The sequence below is a fragment of the Hyperolius riggenbachi genome, chromosome 11 (genome assembly GCF_040937935.1).
Source record: "Hyperolius riggenbachi isolate aHypRig1 chromosome 11, aHypRig1.pri, whole genome shotgun sequence".
NCBI classification, from domain to species: domain Eukaryota; kingdom Metazoa; phylum Chordata; class Amphibia; order Anura; family Hyperoliidae; genus Hyperolius; species Hyperolius riggenbachi.
In genome coordinates, this window is record NC_090656.1 from 151,546,861 (window position 1) to 151,574,852 (window position 27,992).

Consider the following 27,992-nt stretch of genomic DNA (forward strand, 5'->3'; position numbering starts at 1 on the left):
GGCACCCTCTCGTGATGAGCCTGGGGCAGTTGGGCTGGAGGATTGGGCTGGGGCACTATCTGATGGTGAGCATGCTTCTTGCTCAGGCTGGGCCTTGGCAGCCATCTTTGAGAATCTCCTCTCGAATCTTAGGGGAGAAAGAAGGGGTCTGGAGGCAGTATGGCTGCGTATAGGGTATTGTTTGGGGGATCCAAGCATACCTGGAGTGTTCAGCTGTCGGATGATACCAGTTTGGCCTCTGTAATCGCTCTTGATAGGCAGGAATCAGGTGTGGAAGAAGGAGCTCAGCAGAGATGCATCCTTCTCAGCAAGCGCCTCACTAGCGCCCCGTCATTTTTCTTTCGATTGCAGACGTAACCAGTTTTTCAATGGTGTAATGGTTTAACATAGAAAACGTACCGTTGGCTCTAGATTCTAATCTATCACTCCGATTTGCAAACGGATTTCACTGAAGCTGTATTTTTCATCCCAGAACATAGTTTAGGGGCCATTACCTCTTCAACTATAGTCATTTTTCTTTCGATTGCAAACGTAACCAGTTTTTCAATGGTGTAATGGTTTAACATAGAAAACGTACCGTTGGCTCTAGATTCTAATCTATCACTCCGATTTGCAAACGGATTTCACTGAAGCTGTATTTTTCATCCCAGAACATAGTTTAGGGGCCATTACCTCTTCAACTATAGTCATTTTTCTTTCGATTGCAAACGTAACCAGTTTTTCAATGGTGTAATGGTTTAACATAGAAAACTTACCGTTGGCTCTAGATTCTAATCTATCACTCCGATTTGCAAACGGATTTCACTGAAGCTGTATTTTTCATCCCAGAACATAGTTTAGGGGCCATTACCTCTTCAACTATAGTCATTTTTCTTTCGATTGCAAACGTAACCAGTTTTTCAATGGTGTAATGGTTTAACATAGAAAACTTACCGTTGGCTCTAGATTCTAATCTATCACTCTGATTTGCAAACGGATTTCACTGAAGCTGTATTTTTCATCCCAGAACATAGTTTAGGGGCCATTACCTCTTCAACTATAGTCATTTTTCTTTCGATTGCAAACGTAACCAGTTTTTCAATGGTGTAATGGTTTAACATAGAAAACGTACCGTTGGCTCTAGATTCTAATCTATCACTCCGATTTGCAAACGGATTTCACTGAAACTGTATTTTTCATCCCAGAACATAGTTTAGGGGCCATTACCTCTTCAACTATAGACATTTTTCTTTTGATTGCAAACGTAACCAGTTTTTCAATGGTGTAATGGTTTAACATAGAAAACTTACCGTTGGCTCTAGATTCTAATCTATCACTCCGATTTGCAAACGGATTTCACTGAAGCTGTATTTTTCATCCCAGAACATAGTTTAGGGGCCATTACCTCTTCAACTATAGTCATTTTTCTTTCGATTGCAAACGTAACCAGTTTTTCAATGGTGTAATGGTTTAACATAGAAAACGTACCGTTGGCTCTAGATTCTAATCTATCACTCCGATTTGCAAACGGATTTCACTGATGCTGTAACTTTCATCCCAGAACATAGTTTAGGGGCCATTACCTCTTCAACTATAGTCATTTTTCTTTCGATTGCAGACGTAACCAGTTTTTCAATGGTGTAATGGTTTAACATAGAAAACGTACCGTTGGCTCTAGATTCTAATCTATCACTCCGATTTGCAAACGGATTTCACTGAAGCTGTATTTTTCATCCCAGAACATAGTTTAGGGGCCATTACCTCTTCAACTATAGTCATTTTTCTTTCGATTGCAAACGTAACCAGTTTTTCAATGGTGTAATGGTTTAACATAGAAAACGTACCGTTGGCTCTAGATTCTAATCTATCACTCCGATTTGCAAACGGATTTCACTGAAGCTGTATTTTTCATCCCAGAACATAGTTTAGGGGCCATTACCTCTTCAACTATAGTCATTTTTCTTTCGATTGCAAACGTAACCCGTTTTTCAATGGTGTAATGGTTTAACATAGAAAACTTACCGTTGGCTCTAGATTCTAATCTATCACTCCGATTTGCAAACGGATTTCACTGAAGCTGTATTTTTCATCCCAGAACATAGTTTAGGGGCCATTACCTCTTCAACTATAGTCATTTTTCTTTCAATTGCAAACATAACCAGTTTTTCAATGGTGTAATGGTTTAACATAGAAAACGTACCGTTGGCTCTAGATTCTAATCTATCACTCTGATTTGCAAACGGATTTCACTGAAGCTGTATTTTTCATCCCAGAACATAGTTTAGGGGCCATTACCTCTTCAACTATAGTCATTTTTTTTTCGATTGCAGACATAACCAGTTTTTCAATGGTGTAATGGTTTAACATACAAAACGTACCGTTGGCTCTAGATTCTAATCTATCACTCCGATTTGCAAACGGATTTCACTGAAGCTGTAACTTTCATCCCAGAACATAGTTTAGGGGCCATTACTTCTTCAACTATAGTCATTTTTCTTTCAATTGCAAACGTAACCAGTTTTTCAATGGTGTAATGGTTTAACATAGAAAACTTACCGTTGGCTCTAGATTCTAATCTATCACTCCGATTTGCAAACGGATTTCACTGAAGCTGTATTTTTCATCCCAGAACATAGTTTAGGGGCCATTACCTCTTCAACTATAGTCATTTTTCTTTCGATTGCAAACGTAACCAGTTTTTCAATGGTGTAATGGTTTAACATAGAAAACTTACCGTTGGCTCTAGATTCTAATCTATCACTCCGATTTGCAAACGGATTTCACTGAAGCTGTAACTTCCATCCCAGAACATAGTTTAGGGGCCATTACTTCTTCAACTATAGTAATTTTTCTTTCGTTTCAAGGGTGTTTATTGAAATAAAGTCACATGAACCAAACAAATACGTTCAAATATTCCCCACATGCGGGGAGTAGCAAATAATAGCTTACCATGTGAACAAATCATTGCCAATCCGAGATTTCAACTCTGTAATCTAAACATGTATCATAACTATAACCCAGATTGTTTAACCCTTATTTTATCAACTGTTTGGGATAGGGGGGAAGGATAAGAACAGGAAGGACGAGGGGAAAAGGGATGGGATCCAGGGACGCACCTAGAGTGGAAAAGCCACAGCATGCCATAGGTAACGTCCAGGGGAAAAAAGAGGGAAGAGAGGGGAAAGGGCAAGATACGAGTTGAGCTATCGTAACTTAACAATCAGGGTAACACAGCCGTGGTACCACCCCCCGCCATGCAATCCCACACGATATCTTCTTGGTGTCAGAGGAAAAGCTAATACATGTAGAAGCGTAGAGTCATAGGGCTCCCTGAGTGGATCAAGGATCAAAATGCATGGAGAACATGTGAGAGACCCAGGTTCTCTTGCCAGTCTATCCACGGATCCCACACCTTATAAAAGCTTTCCATGGTGTCAAAAATTTTGGCCCTTATGTGTTCCGAAGCCATGGTGTTGTTGAGTTCCCTGAAGACTGCCTCAACAGACAAAGATCTCCCCCTCCAATTGCGTGCCAGATGTCTCTTGGCTTGTGCCATTACAAATTGAATAAATTTGTGCAGGGCATATTTGATTGGGGCTGGTCTATTCCCAAGGAGTATCACAGAGGGATCTAAATCCGTCTGAATGTTGGTGATCAATTTGATCTTTGCCCAGATAGCCTTCCAAAATCTTTGTGCTTTGGGGCAGGCCCACCATGTGTGCCATAAATTTCCAATTTGGTTGCACTTACGAAAGCAAAAATCTGTAGATGAAGGGTTGAAGAGATTTAATTTATATGGGGTGAGGTAAGTTCTGTGAAGCAGCTTCAGGGAAGTCTCTATGGATGAGTAAAACAGGGATCCACGTGTTAAAGTTGTGGAACAGTGAGCCCATCTAGTTTCTGATAGTTCAAATCCACAGTCCCTCTCCCAGTCCAGCTGGGCCTTAATCTTCCCATCCAGAACTGGTTGAGAGAGTATGGCGTACGTGTCCGATATAAACCCCCTATCAATCGGCCGACTCTTACATCTGATCTCGAATGGAGAGTAAGTGAGGATCGTCCTAAGTGGATCTATGGTATCCAGGTATCTGAATATCTCTTCTAGCCTGCCCCACTCCTCCCGAGGTACTCTGTATTTCTCGCAGAAGTGTTTCGGAGTGCAAATTTTGAAGGCCAGCAAGAATTTACCCACTCTGGTTAATCCATTATAAGTCCACCATTTATATTGCGCTACCTTTAACCCTAAAGGGAAATCCGGGTTGCCAAGTATGGAGGTCATAAGCGAAGTGGGAGATTGCAGAGAGTAGAGTTGCCTAGTTCTAGACCATAAGCTTAGGGCATATGCTGAAATGGGTGAGACTTTTGATATCTTCTGAATGGGTATATTACGGGCCCACATGAGTCCTACCATGGAAAAGGGGGCTACCAGCAATGATTCAATTTCTACCCACAGAGGAGCCGTCTCAATAGGGGCATTAACACTGGCTAGCTGGGTGAGTCTGGCAGCCTTGTAGTAATTAAATAGCAGCGGGGCATTGAGGCCTCCGAGATCTCTGGGTCTGGCTAATGTCAGATATTTGATCCTAGCCTTCCGATTCCTCCAGATAAAGCGCTGTATCAGGGTTTGTAAATGTTGTATCGGGCCTTTGGTGACGGGGATCGGTATGGTCCTAAAGAGATAGAGTAGTCGAGGAAGTAAAGTCATCCTGACCGCCGCCACTCTACCCAACATAGAGAGGGGATAGTCAGTCCAAGTCTCCAAGTCTTTTGCTAGTTTGGCGTACATTGGCGGGTAATTAGTGAGATATAATTTCTGTGGGTCAACAGTTAATTTAATACCTAAGTAATTTATGTATTTGGGCTGATATATCAGTCCCAGGGAATCTGCTAAAGCTGTGGCCTGATTTTGGTGCATGTCGGCTATCATTACTTCTGATTTATCCAAATTTAATTTGAATCCGGAGAACATTGAGAAGTGGTCAATCTCTTCAAGAAGTTTTGGGATGGAAGTGTGCGGTGTAGTTAGAGTCAGGAGGATATCATCCGCGAATAGCGAAAGTTTGTATTCTTTAGATTTAATCATGACTCCTGTAATTTCAGGCGTTCTCCGTATCCTCTCTGCCAAAGGCTCCATCACCAACGCAAAGATTGCCGGTGAGAGAGGGCAGCCTTGTCTCGTACCTCTCTGTATTGGAAATGTAGTCCTCAAGGAGGCAGGCATTTTTAATGCGGCAGAAGGGGCCGAGTAAAGTGCTGTTATCGCGTTTAAGAAGTTACCTTTAATTCCGTATTGTCGTAGGACAGCCAGCATGTATGGCCACTTTATAAGGTCAAAGGCCTTCTCCATATCTAGCGACAGGGTGGCCATGCATACGGCTGCCCGCTTGCAGTACTGTTGCAAGTTGACAATCTTCCTTATATTGTCCGGGGCTTGTCTCATGGGAATAAAACCGACTTGGTCCTTATTGACCAAGGCCGGCAAGATTTTATTTACCCTTTCCGCTAAAATAGAGGTTAGAAGCTTGTAATCCACTCCAAGAAGGGAGATTGGGCGATAGTTCTTAGGTAAAAGTGGGTCTCTTTGGGGTTTAGGGATCACAACGATGGCCGATGACAAGAATTCAGGAGGGGGGGCATTTCCCTTCAAGATGTGATTATAAAATTTGATAAGATGAGGTGAGAGAGTGGTCTCGTATTTTTTATAATATAGGGCAGTCAGTCCGTCCGGTCCGGGGGCTTTTGAACGCTTCGATTTCTTAATTGCGTCATGTAATTCTTCCTGGGAAACATCAGCATTAAGCATGGTAAGGGTAGTTTCAGAAACTGTTTTCCTAATGGTGTCTGCCAGGTAGTTCTGTCTCAGTCGAGGGGAAGAGTCAGGGGAGGTATCCGAGTATAAATTTCTATAATAGTTGGAGAAGGTCTCATATATTTTATCTGGACTGGAAGTGATCATTCCACTTTTATCTCTAATCTTCACCACCCGATTAACTGCCTGCTGGGCCCTAAGTTTGGACGCCAGCCATCTTTTGGGCTTATTGATTTGATCATATGCGGTTGCCGCAGACCATCGCAAAGCCTTTTCCACCTCAGAATTCAGTATGACATCCATCTGAAGTTGGAGGTCTTGTATTTGTTTAAGGAGGTATCTAGTCGGGTGGAGTTGATTAGCTAGATGTAATTTATGTAATTTGTGTTCCAGATTAGATAGGACTTCCTTCCGTTCCCTCTTGAATTTAGATGCTATCTGTATAAGGGTGCCTCTAATCACAGCCTTATGAGCTAGCCATACCATAGCTGGGGAGATGTCCTCCGATGCGTTGTGGTGAAAATAATCGTCTAGGGAGGATTCCACTTTCTCATAGATCTCTGAATTATAGAGAAGCGATTCATTCAACCGCCAGGGTGATTTCTGTGTTTTTGGGGTCAGAGAATGAAATGAGGCCAGCACCGGGTCATGATCTGACCACGGGCACAGGAGTATCCTGGAGTATATTAACGAGGAGACCAAGTTCGAGGAGGCCAAGATCAGGTCAATCCTGGCATAAGAGTTATATGGTGCCGACATATGGGTGTATCCTTTTTTATTGCCATTGTATTCCCTCCAAAGATCAATGAGGGAATGCAATTTTAACAGATTATCAAAAAATTGTGTAATTCTTTTGGCATCTGAAGGTCTGGCTGGGTGTGTTCTATCTATCGAATTATTGGGGGCTGCATTAAAGTCGCCCGCCCAGATAAGGGAATCATATGTGAGTGTCGACAGAATGTCGGAGACCTTAGAGGATATAGCGAGTGCTCTACCTGGGGGAGCATACATGTTGACAATGCATAGGGTCTTGTCCTGATGTTGGCCTAATAAAATGCTGTATGTTCCCTCCTCATCATGAAGATGTGATGATAATTCAAATGGAAAAGAATTAGCCAGCATAGTCAGGACTCCTCTCTGTTTTTTATGGTAATTTGAAAGGAACGTTCTCTGATATTGGAGGTGGAAAAATTTCGGGTGGGACTTGTCAGTGAAGTGCGTCTCCTGAATACAAATCACATCAGGAGAGGACCTCACCAGTTCCATAATTGCCTTCTTCCGTTTTTGGGGGGAGTTAAGGCCTCTGACATTATGTGAAATTAAATTAAAGGTTCTAGTGCTCGTCATGGGTAGTGATATATCCAAGTGGTAGATTGATGAGCTCTAAACCCGGGAAGGGTCCAGACATCGGGGGTGCGTGTCGTCGGGGTGGATAAGTATCGGCTGCAAAAACATAAAACAACACATCGCTCAACTCTGGGGGTTAAAGGGGTATCTATGAAAACGAATTCATAGACTAGGGGAAAGGGAGTAGCACAAGTGTGCAGAGATAATGACCGGAAAAGGGTCCACGCTAACAGTGTGGTCCATAATCCAGACACCATCCTGATATTGGGGGACAACAACTGTGGTCCCAGCTTGAACTGCCTTAAAACCTAAAAAGAAAACATATAATATAACCTAAACACCAGGCCTCGGGGCACATAAATCAACAGTAAATTACTATAGCTCATAATGAGTCAGCTATTATAAACAAGAGAAAAAAGCATCACCCGTAAAGACAGTGTCCCGATGATTTTCAGGATATGCGTTCATCCTTAGCCTCACGGTATGACCCATAACAGGGCGAACATGAAGGAGACAGGCCCAGCATCATAAAGGGGCCTGTAGTCCCGCAGGGGGAGGTCTGAGGAAACAATATAGTCCCGTGTGGGCCATCATATTCTAACAACCAGTAATGTTAATGGTAGACAATGACCCACATCATAAAGGGGTTAGTCCTCGAGTCTCCCAGCGGCGATCTAGGAGAGGTGAGTCCTCTTGAGTCTTGCAAGAAGAATATCAAGCTGCATCCATGTCAAGGGCTCTTGGGCGATAGGATGAAGAGCCTCGTGCTGTGTTCCATGATTGGGTCAGACGTCCCGTACGTCTGGGCTTGGGCTGTTGAGTCGGTGGAGAGGGTAAAGTGAATGGTATGTCAGCCTCTATGAGGATCGCCTTGACTTCATCTGGTTTCTTGCAGGTGAAGACCTTGTTGTCAATCTTGAAAGTAATCATGAATGGGAAACCCCACCTGTAGCGAATGTCTTTTTGTTGCAAGGCCAAGGTGTAGGGCCGCATTTCTCGCCTCTTTTGAATGGTCATGGGTGACAGATCTGCGAAAATCTGGACGGATGATGGGACATCTGGGAGGGATGTCAGGCCTCGGGCTGCTAAAAGGATCTTGTCCCGGATGTCTTCCGAGTAGAATTTTGCGATGACATCCCTTGGTAGCTCTGGGTTGCGCATTTTGACTAGGGAGCGATGTATACGCACCACTCGAAGCAATGAGGAATCAATTTGTGGTAGAAGGGCTCCAAACAGGTTAGCTGCGACCGCCTCCAAATCAGTAAATGATTCCGGCAGGCCTCGTAAGCGGACATTTGACCTTCTGCTCCTGTTCTCCAGGTCCTCTAATTTTGCTTCAGCTTCCTCTAGTCGGTCATCATGCTCGTCTATCTTGAGCCTATCTTCGTTGATGACTTTGACCATCTCGTCCGACTGGTGTTCAAGTAAGTCAACCCTTTGTCCCACATCAGCAATCTGTTGGGATAGCTCGTTGACCGCCCCACGAAGCTCTTGCTTAAATACAGACCTCATCATCGCCATCAATTGGTCGGATGACATTCCTATTGGCAATGCCTCAGCTCGTGGTGGGCTGGAGTATTCAGGCTGTGAACGCGTACTTTCAGGGCTAGAGTGCGCATGTTCATGAAGTTGATGCGAATTTTCAGCTTGCTCTCCATGCGAACTTTGATGCGAACTTTCTTGCCCTTGACGCGAATTTTCCGCGGGAGCGGCATGCGAACTTTTATGCTCTTCATGCGAACTTTGATGCGAACTTTCTTGCCCTTGACGCGAATTTTCCGCGCGAGCGGCATGCGAACTTTTATGCTCTTCATGCGAACTTTTCAGCGCTGTATGCGAAGTTGTCTGTGGAGGATGCGAACTTTTAGTACTGGCATGCGAACTTTTGGTAGCGAATTTTTCGTCTGCGAGGCGGCCCGAGCGGCCTGGCTTGCTAGGGTCTTTAGAGAGTTTTGGGGTCCTCGTTTTTGGGTCTCCGAGCGTGCGGGGGCCTGTGCAGACCTCTGGGAAGGGGCTGGGGTGCTTAGATTGTCGGGGTGAGACCCACCTTCTAGTGCTGGGCTTGCAGGCTTTTCCTCTGGCTGGGCCCTGTCGGCCATCTTGGAGAATCTCCTTTTGAAGCTGAGTGGCGAAAGAAGGGGTCTGCTGGATGAACGGCTTCGGATGGGGTAATGTCGTGGGGACCCAAGCATTCCTGGAGTCCTAAGCAATCCGGGGATGTATGTCTTGCCCCGATCGGTGCAGTATTTCAGCGGCAGTCAAGCTGGGAAGCAGGAGCTCAGTGAAGGTGCATCCACTTCAGTAAGCGCCTCACTAGCGCCCCCGTAATTTTTCTTTCAATTGCAAACGTAACCAGTTTTTCAATGGTGTAATGGTTTAACATAGAAAACTTACCGTTGGCTCTAGATTCTAATCTATCACTCCGATTTGCAAACGGATTTCACTGAAGCTGTATTTTTCATCCCAGAACATAGGTTAGGGTCCATTACCTCTTCAACTATAGTCATTTTTCTTTCGATTGCAAACGTAACTAGTTTTTCAATGGTGTAATGGTTTAACATAGAAAACGTACCGTTGGCTCTAGATTCTAATCTATCACTCCGATTTGCAAACGGATTTCACTGAAACTGTATTTTTCATCCCAGAACATAGTTTAGGGGCCATTACCTCTTCAACTATAGTAATTTTTCTTTCGATTGCAGACGTAACCAGTTTTTCAATGGTGTAATGGTTTAACATAGAAAACGTACCGTTGGCTCTAGATTCTAATCTATCACTCCGATTTGCAAACGGATTTCACTGAAGCTGTAACTTTCATCCCAGAACATAGTTTAGGGGCCATTACCTCTTCAACTATAGTCATTTTTCTTTCGATTGCAAACGTAACCAGTTTTTCAATGGTGTAATGGTTTAACATAGAAAACTTACCGTTGGCTCTAGATTCTAATCTATCACTCCGATTTGCAAACGGATTTCACTGAAGCTGTATTTTTCATCCCAGAACATAGTTTAGGGGCCATTACCTCTTCAACTATAGTCATTTTTCTTTCGATTGCAAACGTAACCACTTTTTCAATGGTGTAATGGTTTAACATAGAAAACTTACCGTTGGCTCTAGATTCTAATCTATCACTCTGATTTGCAAACGGATTTCACTGAAGCTGTATTTTTCATCCCAGAACATAGTTTAGGGGCCATTACCTCTTCAACTATAGTCATTTTTCTTTCGATTGCAAACGTAACCAGTTTTTCAATGGTGTAATGGTTTAACATAGAAAACGTACCGTTGGCTCTAGATTCTAATCTATCACTCCGATTTGCAAACGGATTTCACTGAAGCTGTAACTTTCATCCCAGAACATAGTTTAGGGGCCATTACCTCTTCAACTATAGTCATTTTTCTTTCGATTGCAGACATAACCAGTTTTTCAATGGTGTAATGGTTTAACATAGAAAACGTACCGTTGGCTCTAGATTCTAATCTATCACTCCGATTTGCAAACGGATTTCACTGAAGCTGTATTTTTCATCCCAGAACATAGTTTAGGGGCCATTACCTCTTCAACTATAGTCATTTTTCTTTCGATTACAAACGTAACCAGTTTTTCAATGGTGTAATGGTTTAACATAGAAAACGTACCGTTGGCTCTAGATTCTAATCTATCACTCCGATTTGCAAACGGATTTCACTGAAGCTGTGTTTTTCATCCCAGAACATAGTTTAGGGGCCATTACCTCTTCAACTATAGTCATTTTTCTTTCGATTGCAGACGTAACCAGTTTTTCAATGGTGTAATGGTATAACATAGAAAACGTACCGTTGGCTCTAGATTCTAATCTATCACTCCGATTTGCAAACGGATTTCACTGAAGCTGTAGTCATTTTTCTTTCGATTGCAGACGTAACCAGTTTTTCAATGGTGTAATGGTTTAACATAGAAAACGTACCGTTGGCTCTAGATTCTAATCTATCACTCCGATTTGCAAACGGATTTCACTGAAGCTGTATTTTTCATCCCAGAACATAGTTTAGGGGCCATTACCTCTTCAACTATAGTCATTTTTCTTTCGATTGCAAACGTAACCAGTTTTTCAATGGTGTAATGGTTTAACATAGAAAACGTACCGTTGGCTCTAGATTCTAATCTATCACTCCGATTTGCAAACGGATTTCACTGAAGCTGTATTTTTCATCCCAGAACATAGTTTAGGGGCCATTACCTCTTCAACTATAGTCATTTTTCTTTCGATTGCAAACGTAACCAGTTTTTCAATGGTGTAATGGTTTAACATAGAAAACTTACCGTTGGCTCTAGATTCTAATCTATCACTCCGATTTGCAAACGGATTTCACTGAAGCTGTATCTTTCATCCCAGAACATAGTTTAGGGGCCATTACCTCTTCAACTATAGTCATTTTTCTTTCGATTGCAAACGTAACCAGTTTTTCAATGGTGTAATGGTTTAACATAGAAAACGTACCGTTGGCTCTAGATTCTAATCTATCACTCCGATTTGCAAACGGATTTCACTGAAGCTGTAACTTTCATCCCAGAACATAGTTTAGGGGCCATTACCTCTTCAACTATAGTCATTTTTCTTTCGATTGCAGACGTAACCAGTTTTTCAATGGTGTAATGGTTTAACATAGAAAACGTACCGTTGGCTCTAGATTCTAATCTATCACTCCGATTTGCAAACGGATTTCACTGAAGCTGTAACTTTCATCCCAGAACATAGTTTAGGGGCCATTACCTCTTCAACTATAGTCATTTTTCTTTCGATTGCAAACGTAACCAGTTTTTCAATGGTGTAATGGTTTAACATAGAAAACTTACCGTTGGCTCTAGATTCTAATCTATCACTCCGATTTGCAAACGGATTTCACTGAAGCTGTATTTTTCATCCCAGAACATAGTTTAGGGGCCATTACCTCTTCAACTATAGTCATTTTTCTTTCGATTGCAAACGTAACCAGTTTTTCAATGGTGTAATGGTTTAACATAGAAAACTTACCGTTGGCTCTAGATTCTAATCTATCACTCTGATTTGCAAACGGATTTCACTGAAGCTGTATTTTTCATCCCAGAACATAGTTTAGGGGCCATTACCTCTTCAACTATAGTCATTTTTTTTTCGATTGCAAACGTAACCAGTTTTTCAATGGTGTAATGGTTTAACATAGAAAACGTACCGTTGGCTCTAGATTCTAATCTATCACTCTGATTTGCAAACGGATTTCACTGAAGCTGTATTTTTCATCCCAGAACATAGTTTAGGGGCCATTACCTCTTCAACTATAGTCATTTTTCTTTCGATTGCAAACGTAACTAGTTTTTCAATGGTGTAATGGTTTAACATAGAAAACGTACCGTTGGCTCTAGATTCTAATCTATCACTCCGATTTGCAAACGGATTTCACTGAAACTGTATTTTTCATCCCAGAACATAGTTTAGGGGCCATTACCTCTTCAACTATAGTAATTTTTCTTTCGATTGCAGACGTAACCAGTTTTTCAATGGTGTAATGGTTTAACATAGAAAACGTACCGTTGGCTCTAGATTCTAATCTATCACTCCGATTTGCAAACGGATTTCACTGAAGCTGTAACTTTCATCCCAGAACATAGTTTAGGGGCCATTACCTCTTCAACTATAGTCATTTTTCTTTCGATTGCAAACGTAACCAGTTTTTCAATGGTGTAATGGTTTAACATAGAAAACTTACCGTTGGCTCTAGATTCTAATCTATCACTCCGATTTGCAAACGGATTTCACTGAAGCTGTATTTTTCATCCCAGAACATAGTTTAGGGGCCATTACCTCTTCAACTATAGTCATTTTTCTTTCGATTGCAAACGTAACCACTTTTTCAATGGTGTAATGGTTTAACATAGAAAACTTACCGTTGGCTCTAGATTCTAATCTATCACTCTGATTTGCAAACGGATTTCACTGAAGCTGTATTTTTCATCCCAGAACATAGTTTAGGGGCCATTACCTCTTCAACTATAGTCATTTTTCTTTCGATTGCAAACGTAACCAGTTTTTCAATGGTGTAATGGTTTAACATAGAAAACGTACCGTTGGCTCTAGATTCTAATCTATCACTCCGATTTGCAAACGGATTTCACTGAAGCTGTAACTTTCATCCCAGAACATAGTTTAGGGGCCATTACCTCTTCAACTATAGTCATTTTTCTTTCGATTGCAGACATAACCAGTTTTTCAATGGTGTAATGGTTTAACATAGAAAACGTACCGTTGGCTCTAGATTCTAATCTATCACTCCGATTTGCAAACGGATTTCACTGAAGCTGTATTTTTCATCCCAGAACATAGTTTAGGGGCCATTACCTCTTCAACTATAGTCATTTTTCTTTCGATTGCAAACGTAACCAGTTTTTCAATGGTGTAATGGTTTAACATAGAAAACGTACCGTTGGCTCTAGATTCTAATCTATCACTCCGATTTGCAAACGGATTTCACTGAAGCTGTGTTTTTCATCCCAGAACATAGTTTAGGGGCCATTACCTCTTCAACTATAGTCATTTTTCTTTCGATTGCAGACGTAACCAGTTTTTCAATGGTGTAATGGTATAACATAGAAAACGTACCGTTGGCTCTAGATTCTAATCTATCACTCCGATTTGCAAACGGATTTCACTGAAGCTGTAGTCATTTTTCTTTCGATTGCAGACGTAACCAGTTTTTCAATGGTGTAATGGTTTAACATAGAAAACGTACCGTTGGCTCTAGATTCTAATCTATCACTCCGATTTGCAAACGGATTTCACTGAAGCTGTATTTTTCATCCCAGAACATAGTTTAGGGGCCATTACCTCTTCAACTATAGTCATTTTTCTTTCGATTGCAAACGTAACCAGTTTTTCAATGGTGTAATGGTTTAACATAGAAAACGTACCGTTGGCTCTAGATTCTAATCTATCACTCCGATTTGCAAACGGATTTCACTGAAGCTGTATTTTTCATCCCAGAACATAGTTTAGGGGCCATTACCTCTTCAACTATAGTCATTTTTCTTTCGATTGCAAACGTAACCAGTTTTTCAATGGTGTAATGGTTTAACATAGAAAACTTACCGTTGGCTCTAGATTCTAATCTATCACTCCGATTTGCAAACGGATTTCACTGAAGCTGTATTTTTCATCCCAGAACATAGTTTAGGGGCCATTACCTCTTCAACTATAGTCATTTTTCTTTCGATTGCAAACGTAACCAGTTTTTCAATGGTGTAATGGTTTAACATAGAAAACGTACCGTTGGCTCTAGATTCTAATCTATCACTCCGATTTGCAAACGGATTTCACTGAAGCTGTAACTTTCATCCCAGAACATAGTTTAGGGGCCATTACCTCTTCAACTATAGTCATTTTTCTTTCGATTGCAGACGTAACCAGTTTTTCAATGGTGTAATGGTTTAACATAGAAAACGTACCGTTGGCTCTAGATTCTAATCTATCACTCCGATTTGCAAACGGACTTCACTGAAGCTGTAACTTTCATCCCAGAACATAGTTTAGGGGCCATTACCTCTTCAACTATAGTCATTTTTCTTTCGATTGCAAACGTAACCAGTTTTTCAATGGTGTAATGGTTTAACATAGAAAACTTACCGTTGGCTCTAGATTCTAATCTATCACTCCGATTTGCAAACGGATTTCACTGAAGCTGTATTTTTCATCCCAGAACATAGTTTAGGGGCCATTACCTCTTCAACTATAGTCATTTTTCTTTCGATTGCAAACGTAACCAGTTTTTCAATGGTGTAATGGTTTAACATAGAAAACTTACCGTTGGCTCTAGATTCTAATCTATCACTCTGATTTGCAAACGGATTTCACTGAAGCTGTATTTTTCATCCCAGAACATAGTTTAGGGGCCATTACCTCTTCAACTATAGTCATTTTTTTTTCGATTGCAAACGTAACCAGTTTTTCAATGGTGTAATGGTTTAACATAGAAAACGTACCGTTGGCTCTAGATTCTAATCTATCACTCTGATTTGCAAACGGATTTCACTGAAGCTGTATTTTTCATCCCAGAACATAGTTTAGGGGCCATTACCTCTTCAACTATAGTCATTTTTCTTTCGATTGCAAACATAACCAGTTTTTCAATGGTGTAATGGTTTAACATAGAAAACGTACCGTTGGCTCTAGATTCTAATCTATCACTCCGATTTGCAAACGGATTTCACTGAAACTGTATTTTTCATCCCAGAACATAGTTTAGGGGCCATTACCTCAGCAACTATAGTCATTTTTCTTTTGATTGCAAACGTAACCAGTTTTTCAATGGTGTAATGGTTTAACATAGAAAACTTACCGTTGGCTCTAGATTCTAATCTATCACTCCGATTTGCAAACGGATTTCACTGAAGCTGTATTTTTCATCCCAGAACATAGTTTAGGGGCCATTACCTCTACAACTATAGTCATTTTTCTTTCGATTGCAAACGTAACCAGTTTTTCAATGGTGTAATGGTTTAACATAGAAAACGTACCGTTGGCTCTAGATTCTAATCTATCACTCCGATTTGCAAAAGGATTTCACTGATGCTGTAACTTTCATCTCAGAACATAGTTTAGGGGCCATTACCTCTTCAACTATAGTCATTTTTCTTTCGATTGCAGACGTAACCAGTTTTTCAATGGTGTAATGGTTTAACATAGAAAACGTACCGTTGGCTCTAGATTCTAATCTATCACTCCGATTTGCAAACGGATTTCACTGAAGCTGTATTTTTCATCCCAGAACATAGTTTAGGGGCCATTACCTCTTCAACTATAGTCATTTTTCTTTCGATTGCAAACGTAACCAGTTTTTCAATGGTGTAATGGTTTAACATAGAAAACGTACCGTTGGCTCTAGATTCTAATCTATCACTCCGATTTGCAAACGGATTTCACTGAAGCTGTATTTTTCATCCCAGAACATAGTTTAGGGGCCATTACCTCTTCAACTATAGTCATTTTTCTTTCGATTGCAAACGTAACCAGTTTTTCAATGGTGTAATGGTTTAACATAGAAAACTTACCGTTGGCTCTAGATTCTAATCTATCACTCCGATTTGCAAACGGATTTCACTGAAGCTGTATTTTTCATCCCAGAACATAGTTTAGGGGCCATTACCTCTTCAACTATAGTCATTTTTCTTTCGATTGCAAACGTAACCAGTTTTTCAATGGTGTAATGGTTTAACATAGAAAACGTACCGTTGGCTCTAGATTCTAATCTATCACTCCGATTTGCAAACGGATTTCACTGAAGCTGTATTTTTCATCCCAGAACATAGTTTAGGGGCCATTACCTCTTCAACTATAGTCATTTTTCTTTCGATTGCAAACGTAACCAGTTTTTCAATGGTGTAATGGTTTAACATAGAAAACTTACCGTTGGCTCTAGATTCTAATCTATCACTCCGATTTGCAAACGGATTTCACTGAAGCTGTATTTTTCATCCCAGAACATAGTTTAGGGGCCATTACCTCTTCAACTATAGTCATTTTTCTTTCGATTGCAAACGTAACCAGTTTTTCAATGGTGTAATGGTTTAACATAGAAAACGTACCGTTGGCTCTAGATTCTAATCTATCACTTTGATTTGCAAACGGATTTCACTGAAGCTGTATTTTTCATCCCAGAACATAGTTTAGGGGCCATTACCTCTTCAACTATAGTCATTTTTTTTTCGATTGCAGACATAACCAGTTTTTCAATGGTGTAATGGTTTAACATACAAAACGTACCGTTGGCTCTAGATTCTAATCTATCACTCCGATTTGCAAACGGATTTCACTGAAGCTGTAACTTTCATCCCAGAACATAGTTTAGGGGCCATTACCTCTTTAACTATAGTCATTTTTCTTTCGATTGCAGACGTAACCAGTTTTTCAATGGTGTAATGGTTTAACATAGAAAACGTATCATTGGCTCTAGATTCTAATCTATCACTCCGATTTGCAAACGGATTTCACTGAAGCTGTAACTTTCATCCCAGAACATAGTTTAGGGGCCATTACCTCTTCAACTATAGTCATTTTTCTTTCGATTGCAGACATAACCAGTTTTTCAATGGTGTAATGGTTTAACATAGAAAACGTACCGTTGGCTCTAGATTCTAATCTATCACTCCGATTTGCAAACGGATTTCACTGAAGCTGTAACTTTCATCCCAGAACATAGTTTAGGGGCCATTACCTCTTCAACTATAGTCATTTTTCTTTCGATTGCAAACGTAACCAGTTTTTCAATGGTGTAATGGTTTAACATAGAAAACGTACCGTTGGCTCTAGATTCTAATCTATCACTCCGATTTGCAAACGGATTTCACTGAAGCTGTAACTTTCATCCCAGAACATAGTTTAGGGGCCATTACCTCTTCAACTATAGTCATTTTTCTTTCGATTGCAAACGTAACCAGTTTTTCAATGGTGTAATGGTTTAACATAGAAAACGTACCGTTGGCTCTAGATTCTAATCTATCACTCCGATTTGCAAACGGATTTCACTGAAGCTGTATTTTTCATCCCAGAACATAGTTTAGGGGCCATTACCTCTTCAACTATAGTCATTTTTCTTTCGATTGCAAACGTAACCAGTTTTTCAATGGTGTAATGGTTTAACATAGAAAACGTACCGTTGGCTCGAGATTCTAATCTATCACTCCGATTTGCAAACGGATTTCACTGAAACTGTATTTTTCATCCCAGAACATAGTTTAGGGGCCATTACCTCTTCAACTATAGTCATTTTTCTTTTGATTGCAAACGTAACCAGTTTTTCAATGGTGTAATGGTTTAACATAGAAAACGTACCGTTGGCTCTAGATTCTAATCTATCACTCCGATTTGCAAACGGATTTCACTGAAGCTGTAACTTTCATCCCAGAACATAGTTTAGGGGCCATTACCTCTTCAACTATAGTCATTTTTCTTTCGATTGCAAACGTAACCAGTTTTTCAATGGTGTAATGGTTTAACATAGAAAACGTACCGTTGGCTCTAGATTCTAATCTATCACTCCGATTTGCAAACGGATTTCACTGAAACTGTATTTTTCATCCCAGAACATAGTTTAGGGGCCATTACCTCTTCAACTATAGTCATTTTTCTTTTGATTGCAAACGTAACCAGTTTTTCAATGGTGTAATGGTTTAACATAGAAAACGTACCGTTGGCTCTAGATTCTAATCTATCACTCCGATTTGCAAACGGATTTCACTGAAGCTGTATTTTTCATCCCAGAACATAGTTTAGGGGCCATTACCTCTTCAACTATAGTCATTTTTCTTTCGATTGCAAACGTAACCAGTTTTTCAATGGTGTAATGGTTTAACATAGAAAACGTACCGTTGGCTCTAGATTCTAATCTATCACTCCGATTTGCAAACGGATTTCACTGAAGCTGTATTTTTCATCCCAGAACATAGTTTAGGGGCCATTACCTCTTCAACTATAGTCATTTTTCTTTCGATTGCAAACGTAACCAGTTTTTCAATGGTGTAATGGTTTAACATAGAAAACGTACCGTTGGCTCTAGATTCTAATCTATCACTCCGATTTGCAAACGGATTTCACTGAAGCTGTAACTTTCATCCCAGAACATAGTTTAGGGGCCATTACCTCTTCAACTATAGTCATTTTTCTTTCGATTGCAGACGTAACCAGTTTTTCAATGGTGTAATGGTTTAACATAGAAAACGTACCGTTGGCTCTAGATTCTAATCTATCACTCCGATTTGCAAACGGATTTCACTGAAGCTGTAACTTTCATCCCAGAACATAGTTTAGGGGCCATTACCTCTTCAACTATAGTCATTTTTCTTTCGATTGCAAACGTAACCAGTTTTTCAATGGTGTAATGGTTTAACATAGAAAACTTACCTTGGCTCTAGATTCTAATCTATCACTCCGATTTGCAAACGGATTTCACTGAAGCTGTATTTTTCATCCCAGAACATAGTTTAGGGGCCATTACCTCTTCAACTATAGTCATTTTTCTTTCGATTGCAAACGTAACCAGTTTTTCAATGGTGTAATGGTTTAACATAGAAAACTTACCGTTGGCTCTAGATTCTAATCTATCACTCTGATTTGCAAACGGATTTCACTGAAGCTGTATTTTTCATCCCAGAACATAGTTTAGGGGCCATTACCTCTTCAACTATAGTCATTTTTTTTTCGATTGCAAACGTAACCAGTTTTTCAATGGTGTAATGGTTTAACATACAAAACGTACCGTTGGCTCTAGATTCTAATCTATCACTCCGATTTGCAAACGGATTTCACTGAAGCTGTAACTTTCATCCCAGAACATAGTTTAGGGGCCATTACCTCTTTAACTATAGTCATTTTTCTTTCGATTGCAGACGTAACCAGTTTTTCAATGGTGTAATGGTTTAACATAGAAAACGTATCATTGGCTCTAGATTCTAATCTATCACTCCGATTTGCAAACGGATTTCACTGAAGCTGTAACTTTCATCCCAGAACATAGTTTAGGGGCCATTACCTCTTCAACTATAGTCATTTTTCTTTCGATTGCAGACATAACCAGTTTTTCAATGGTGTAATGGTTTAACATAGAAAACGTACCGTTGGCTCTAGATTCTAATCTATCACTCCGATTTGCAAACGGATTTCACTGAAGCTGTAACTTTCATCCCAGAACATAGTTTAGGGGCCATTACCTCTTCAACTATAGTCATTTTTCTTTCGATTGCAAACGTAACCAGTTTTTCAATGGTGTAATGGTTTAACATAGAAAACGTACCGTTGGCTCTAGATTCTAATCTATCACTCCGATTTGCAAACGGATTTCACTGAAGCTGTAACTTTCATCCCAGAACATAGTTTAGGGGCCATTACCTCTTCAACTATAGTCATTTTTCTTTCGATTGCAAACGTAACCAGTTTTTCAATGGTGTAATGGTTTAACATAGAAAACGTACCGTTGGCTCTAGATTCTAATCTATCACTCCGATTTGCAAACGGATTTCACTGAAGCTGTATTTTTCATCCCAGAACATAGTTTAGGGGCCATTACCTCTTCAACTATAGTCATTTTTCTTTCGATTGCAAACGTAACCAGTTTTTCAATGGTGTAATGGTTTAACATAGAAAACGTACCGTTGGCTCGAGATTCTAATCTATCACTCCGATTTGCAAACGGATTTCACTGAAACTGTATTTTTCATCCCAGAACATAGTTTAGGGGCCATTACCTCTTCAACTATAGTCATTTTTCTTTTGATTGCAAACGTAACCAGTTTTTCAATGGTGTAATGGTTTAACATAGAAAACGTACCGTTGGCTCTAGATTCTAATCTATCACTCCGATTTGCAAACGGATTTCACTGAAGCTGTAACTTTCATCCCAGAACATAGTTTAGGGGCCATTACCTCTTCAACTATAGTCATTTTTCTTTCGATTGCAAACGTAACCAGTTTTTCAATGGTGTAATGGTTTAACATAGAAAACGTACCGTTGGCTCTAGATTCTAATCTATCACTCCGATTTGCAAACGGATTTCACTGAAACTGTATTTTTCATCCCAGAACATAGTTTAGGGGCCATTACCTCTTCAACTATAGTCATTTTTCTTTTGATTGCAAACGTAACCAGTTTTTCAATGGTGTAATGGTTTAACATAGAAAACGTACCGTTGGCTCTAGATTCTAATCTATCACTCCGATTTGCAAACGGATTTCAATGAAGCTGTATTTTTCATCCCAGAACATAGTTTAGGGGCCATTACCTCTTCAACTATAGTCATTTTTCTTTCGATTGCAAACGTAACCAGTTTTTCAATGGTGTAATGGTTTAACATAGAAAACGTACCGTTGGCTCTAGATTCTAATCTATCACTCCGATTTGCAAACGGATTTCACTGAAGCTGTATTTTTCATCCCAGAACATAGTTTAGGGGCCATTACCTCTTCAACTATAGTCATTTTTCTTTCGATTGCAAACGTAACCAGTTTTTCAATGGTGTAATGGTTTAACATAGAAAACGTACCGTTGGCTCTAGATTCTAATCTATCACTCCGATTTGCAAACGGATTTCACTGAAGCTGTAACTTTCATCCCAGAACATAGTTTAGGGGCCATTACCTCTTCAACTATAGTCATTTTTCTTTCGATTGCAGACGTAACCAGTTTTTCAATGGTGTAATGGTTTAACATAGAAAACGTACCGTTGGCTCTAGATTCTAATCTATCACTCCGATTTGCAAACGGATTTCACTGAAGCTGTAACTTTCATCCCAGAACATAGTTTAGGGGCCATTACCTCTTCAACTATAGTCATTTTTCTTTCGATTGCAAACGTAACCAGTTTTTCAATGGTGTAATGGTTTAACATAGAAAACTTACCGTTGGCTCTAGATTCTAATCTATCACTCCGATTTGCAAACGGATTTCACTGAAGCTGTATTTTTCATCCCAGAACATAGTTTAGGGGCCATTACCTCTTCAACTATAGTCATTTTTCTTTCGATTGCAAACGTAACCAGTTTTTCAATGGTGTAATGGTTTAACATAGAAAACTTACCGTTGGCTCTAGATTCTAATCTATCACTCTGATTTGCAAACGGATTTCACTGAAGCTGTATTTTTCATCCCAGAACATAGTTTAGGGGCCATTACCTCTTCAACTATAGTCATTTTTTTTTCGATTGCAAACGTAACCAGTTTTTCAATGGTGTAATGGTTTAACATACAAAACGTACCGTTGGCTCTAGATTCTAATCTATCACTCCGATTTGCAAACGGATTTCACTGAAGCTGTAACTTTCATCCCAGAACATAGTTTAGGGGCCATTACCTCTTTAACTATAGTCATTTTTCTTTCGATTGCAGACGTAACCAGTTTTTCAATGGTGTAATGGTTTAACATAGAAAACATATCATTGGCTCTAGATTCTAATCTATCACTCCGATTTGCAAACGGATTTCACTGAAGCTGTAACTTTCATCCCAGAACATAGTTTAGGGGCCATTACCTCTTCAACTATAGTCATTTTTCTTTCGATTGCAGACATAACCAGTTTTTCAATGGTGTAATGGTTTAACATAGAAAACGTACCGTTGGCTCTAGATTCTAATCTATCACTCCGATTTGCAAACAGATTTCACTGAAGCTGTAACTTTCATCCCAGAACATAGTTTAGGGGCCATTACCTCTTCAACTATAGTCATTTTTCTTTCGATTGCAAACGTAACCAGTTTTTCAATGGTGTAATGGTTTAACATAGAAAACGTACCGTTGGCTCTAGATTCTAATCTATCACTCCGATTTGCAAACGGATTTCACTGAAACTGTATTTTTCATCCCAGAACATAGTTTAGGGGCCATTACCTCTTCAACTATAGTCATTTTTCTTTTGATTGCAAACGTAACCAGTTTTTCAATGGTGTAATGGTTTAACATAGAAAACGTACCGTTGGCTCTAGATTCTAATCTATCACTCCGATTTGCAAACGGATTTCACTGAAGCTGTAACTTTCATCCCAGAACATAGTTTAGGGGCCATTACCTCTTCAACTATAGTCATTTTTCTTTCGATTGCAAACGTAACCAGTTTTTCAATGGTTTAATGGTTTAACATAGAAAACGTACCGTTGGCTCTAGATTCTAATCTATCACTCCGATTTGCAAACAGATTTCACTGAAGCTGTAACTTTCATCCCAGAACATAGTTTAGGGGCCATTACCTCTTCAACTATAGTCATTTTTCTTTCGATTGCAAACGTAACCAGTTTTTCAATGGTGGGGGGGCGTGGCCAGCTGCAGAGGGAGATGGCTGTGTAAGTCTATAGCTCTCTGCTAAAACTGCCCTGTAAAGCGACTCACAGCAACAAAGAGGACCCCTTTTTCCAGCATACCTACTAATTAACACCTGCTGAACAAGATGGACTAAGATTTAACAGCTTTTAACAAAGGGAAACTGCTTAATTCAAGGAAAGCTGCTGAAGTCTCCCATGGATTATAAAATCAAGATGGCTGCCGGTTTTCACAGAAAATAGCAAATTACAGCAAAAATACTCCACAAAACTGAGATCTGAAAAGCTCCACAGAAGCATCACAGCAAGACTGACACAGTGGACCCCTTCAAGAAAGAAAACAATCAAAATTCAGCAAAACGAAGGTAAATTTAAGAATCCAATATGGCCGCCGCTAATGCAGGCCCTGGAGCTCCCATCTAGCCCCTGTATATCCCTCCTGCCATCCCCTAGAGCCCTGGGAAGCCCCCTCACATCTCCCCCACCTCTGCCCTGCTCCACCGTCTGAGCGGTGTGTAGAACGGGCAGGCAGCGGCAAGCTACGAGATTCAGCAGCGGCAAAGCTGACCTCTGAACTTCCCGGCCGTACGCGTACGTTTTCACGCATTGCCATAGACTTCCATAGCGGTACGCGTACATCTGTTTGACGCCATACGGCTTGCCCATAGCGGCCGTTTTTACGCATTGCCATAGACTTCCATAGCGGTACGCGTACACCTGTTTGACGCTATACGGATTACCCAAAGCGGCCTTTTTTTACGCATTCCCATAGACTGCCATAGTTGTATGCGTACATCTGTTTGACGCCATACGGATTACTTCTATAAACCAACGCGTATTTTTGACGCATTCCCCCTATCACTTTACATAGAGGAAAGCGTATTTCTGTTAACATATCTCTGATTGAACATATCAAAGACTAAAGAATCAACGAAAATGGCAGAACATGCAGAATACACGGAAAGAGAATGGCAAACACAGAGACAAAGAACAGGAAAAAGGTACAACTCCCCAGCATTAAGGAAATTATCGCCACTATATGTGGGAGAAAAACAAAGCCCCAGACATCAACATGATCAATCCGAACAGGAAAACTATTCCTACCATACACCTTCTCCTCAGCTTTTAAGGAACAGATATGCTCCACTTACTCCTTATACTAGAGGTCACCAAGCACAATATTACGAAGACAGCGATGAGGAAGAATTTCAACAGCAAAGGAAGATGAAAAAATCCCGTGAGAGAAGCCCTTTAAAACCAGGACTTACCACAATTCCTGAAGCAAAAGAGGATACTCAGAATACTCACATAATCCAAGATCTACTCAAAACTCCACCAAACGCAACTACTGCTCTTACCAATCCCACCTCTGACCTCTTAACAACAATTGAACCAACAGACGAACCTATGTCACAAAAATTTTTCATAAACTATTTTACAAACTTTATGACGCAATTTAGAACAGTGATACAGAAAGATATAGGAGAAGTGAGAAGTGACATGCATGCTTTAATAGGTCATGTGGCACAGATAGCAGAAAAGACAGATGCCAGAATAGAGACATTGGAGAAAAAAATGGAGGAAATGTATATTGCTCACAACAACCTGGTAGATTCCCATAAAGAAGTACTAGAACAGAACAAAGAACTATCAGCTCAAAATAAGTGGATGAAGGAAAAGATAATCGATAGCGAAGACAGAAACAGACGGAATAATATAAAATTAAGAGGAGTGCCGGAATCTGTTGGTAAAGATGACTTGAAAGACTACGTTAAAGACGTTCTCAAAACCACTTATCCTGAATTGAAAGAAAATGAGCTGATCATCGACAGGGCTCACCGTCTGCCCAAACCTCCACATATTTCCAGACAACTGCCACGGGACGTGATCACACGAATCCATTTTTTCCACGCAAAAGAAAAACTCCTCTCAGCTACAAGAGGAGGGAAAAAGCTTCCTCAACCCTATCAAGACCTGGTACTATACCAGGACCTTTCACAAGCAACACTTTAGGCAAGAAGGACATTTGCTCAGATAACAGCAACTCTGAGATATAGAAAAATTGAATACTCATGGGGATTCCCTATAAAGCTTTTAATAATTGACAATGGAGTAACCTACGTTGCCAAAACCCCCAAGGAAGCTTCAGACATCTTGGCTAGATGGGAAATACCCATTCTAGCCCCTAAAGACCGCAGGGACAGACCAATACACCAGGACAAGCCAAGGTACCAAGTATCACTGTCCAAACAGCTTTCTTCCCTAAGACGACCTGATAAGACTGATTCTCCACAGAACATGGATACTTCCAAACCATCCGATCAGCAGGAGGGAAATAACCAAGCTGGGGCTTCCTCTGACATTTGAAAGAAATGGGCATTTAGCCACTAACTCTTTCCCCCCAAACAACCCCCTTGAACCTCAGGGCACATTCTATTGTCCCCTTGGAGGAAAAGGGTTTGGTTGAGACCCTTACCAGCGAGTTACACCAGGTAAGATACACTCTTTGAACTGAACTTAGTTCTCACACTGGTGGACGCTAGCCGCTGGGCTTGAAGATCTGAAGATATCTTCATTTACACCTTTTGTTGTGGGTGAATTTCTTTCCTTTTAGGTATACTGTTTTATCTAGAACCGTTATTCTAGAATTATTTCTACCTTATTTTGTTATAGAAACTTAATCTGAACTAAAGCAAATAGGTTTGATCAATCTGGTGGCATTTGGTAGAACCGGATGCCAACATGTCACCAGAGCTGCTCTCTCCTTTACTACTGATACTTTTGAGTTACAGAAGACTGTTACTACAAATGTTAATATTGACTTTATTAGTTATGTATGCATTTTCTGCAAAACATAATCTCCAGATCCGAAGAAAGAAGAAGAAGTTGGAATATATATGGTATACACTAATATATCCTTTTTTATTACAGGAACTATATATGAGTATTTTAACATGTGGTTCATATATCCTTTGTAAGCTCACTTGGTTGATCCGTACAAAACCAGACCTGCTCCAAAATAAATTAGATGTAATGAAGCTCTTATATACACACAATGGCCCAAAACTTTAACCTATTGACACTGAATGTGAGAGGAATGAATTCCGCAAGGAAAAGATATTTATTATACAAACTAGCAAAAGAAGAAAAATCAGATGTAGTATGTCTACAGGAGACACACTTGAACGCAATAGGAGCTACCAAATTTAAATTGCAAGGTTTCTCAAAAATATACCATGCTACACTCACAGACAAAAAGAAATGGGGAGCTTGTATAGCTATAAAAGACACGCTAGGTTTCGAAGTGTCTGATTCATTCTCAAGTGTTGATGGTAGAATGGTGGTTGTTGTGGGGAAAATAGATCAACAAGATTTCACTATAGCGAATATTTATTCCCCAAACAAACACCAGTCAAGATTTCTCAATAAAAAAATAAAAAAAATCATGCAACTTAAAAAAGGCTCCCTAATTATAGCAGGTGATCTTAATGCCATAATTGACCCCACTATAGATTGTAATAATATCAAAAGTAAAAACCCTACTTCAATTCAAGCCAGTTTAATATCCAACGAGCTATATGATACTTGGAGGTGTCAACACCCTCAGAGTAAACAATTTACATTCCATTCCCCAACCCACCAATGTTTCACTAGAATAGACTATATACTAACTGATAGATTTACTTTACCCCTCATCACAAAAATAGAAATTGGAATCAGAAGTTGGTCAGACCATGCCCCTATTACTGCAAAAATTAATCTTCAAAATCCACCAACAAATAGAATCCCATGGAAAATGAATAAACTAATTCTACAATCAGAATATACTTCCCCAATCATTAAAGACAACTTAACTGAATACTTTAAACTAAATGATACCCATGACATTTCTAGATCCATACTATGGAACGCCCACAAGGCATATATGAGAGGAGTATTTATAAAACAAGGAGCGATTTTAAAGAAAAAATTCAAAAAGAATACTGATGAACTTACGAAAGAAATTAGAACACTGGAAAGAGATATATTTATTAATAAAAAAACCAACCTTATTCCCAAATTAGAACTTACCCGACAGAACTTAGCAGACACACTCTATGAACACTATGATAAGTGGCAAACAATCCTAAAACAAAATTGGTATTACGAAAAAAACAAGGCTGGAAAAGCCATGGCCCTTAAAATTAAAGGGAAACGAATTAGACAGAGGATTCATAAAATTAAAAACCCAAATACAAACATAATGACACACCACCCGAACGATATAGTAGATTCATTAGCCCAATATTACAAAAAATTATATAATCTAAGAGATGACCCTTCCACATACTCACCAACTCACCAAGACATTAATAAATATTTAGAAAACATAAATCTCCCTCAACTAACAGAATCTGAACAAAAACAAATAAATGCCCCATTTTATCAACAGGAAGTTGAACAAGCAATTAAAAGACTAAAGAGAGATAAAGCACAGGGAGTGGATGGTTTCTTGAATGACTACTATAAGAAACATACGGATACTCTAGCCAAACCATTGGTAGATTTCTTTAATGAGGCAGCCACTCTCGGAGCTTTCCCTAAAGAATCCCTTGAAGCTATAGTCACTACAATCCCCAAAGAAGGGAAAGATCCCACAGATCCTGCCAGTTACAGGCCGATATCATTGCTTAATACGGACCTCAAAATATATGCATCAATAATAGCAAATAGGCTAACACCACTGGTCCCACAACTAGTGAACATGGACCAGGTTGGTTTTGTGAAGGGAAGAGGGGCTGAGGATGGAACGAGAAAAGTCCTAACCTTACTACATAGTATAGGGCTCTGTCGGACGCCTTCTCTTTTTGTCTCATTGGATGCGGAGAAGGCGTTCGACAGAGTCAACTGGAATTATATGTCGAGTGTTCTGGACAAATTTGGATGTGTTGGTAAAATGCATAAGGCGATAATGGCACTATACAACAACCCATCAGCCAGAGTAATTTCTTCAGCCACGATATCAGACTCATTTAGTATTACAAACGGAACTCGACAGGGATGCCC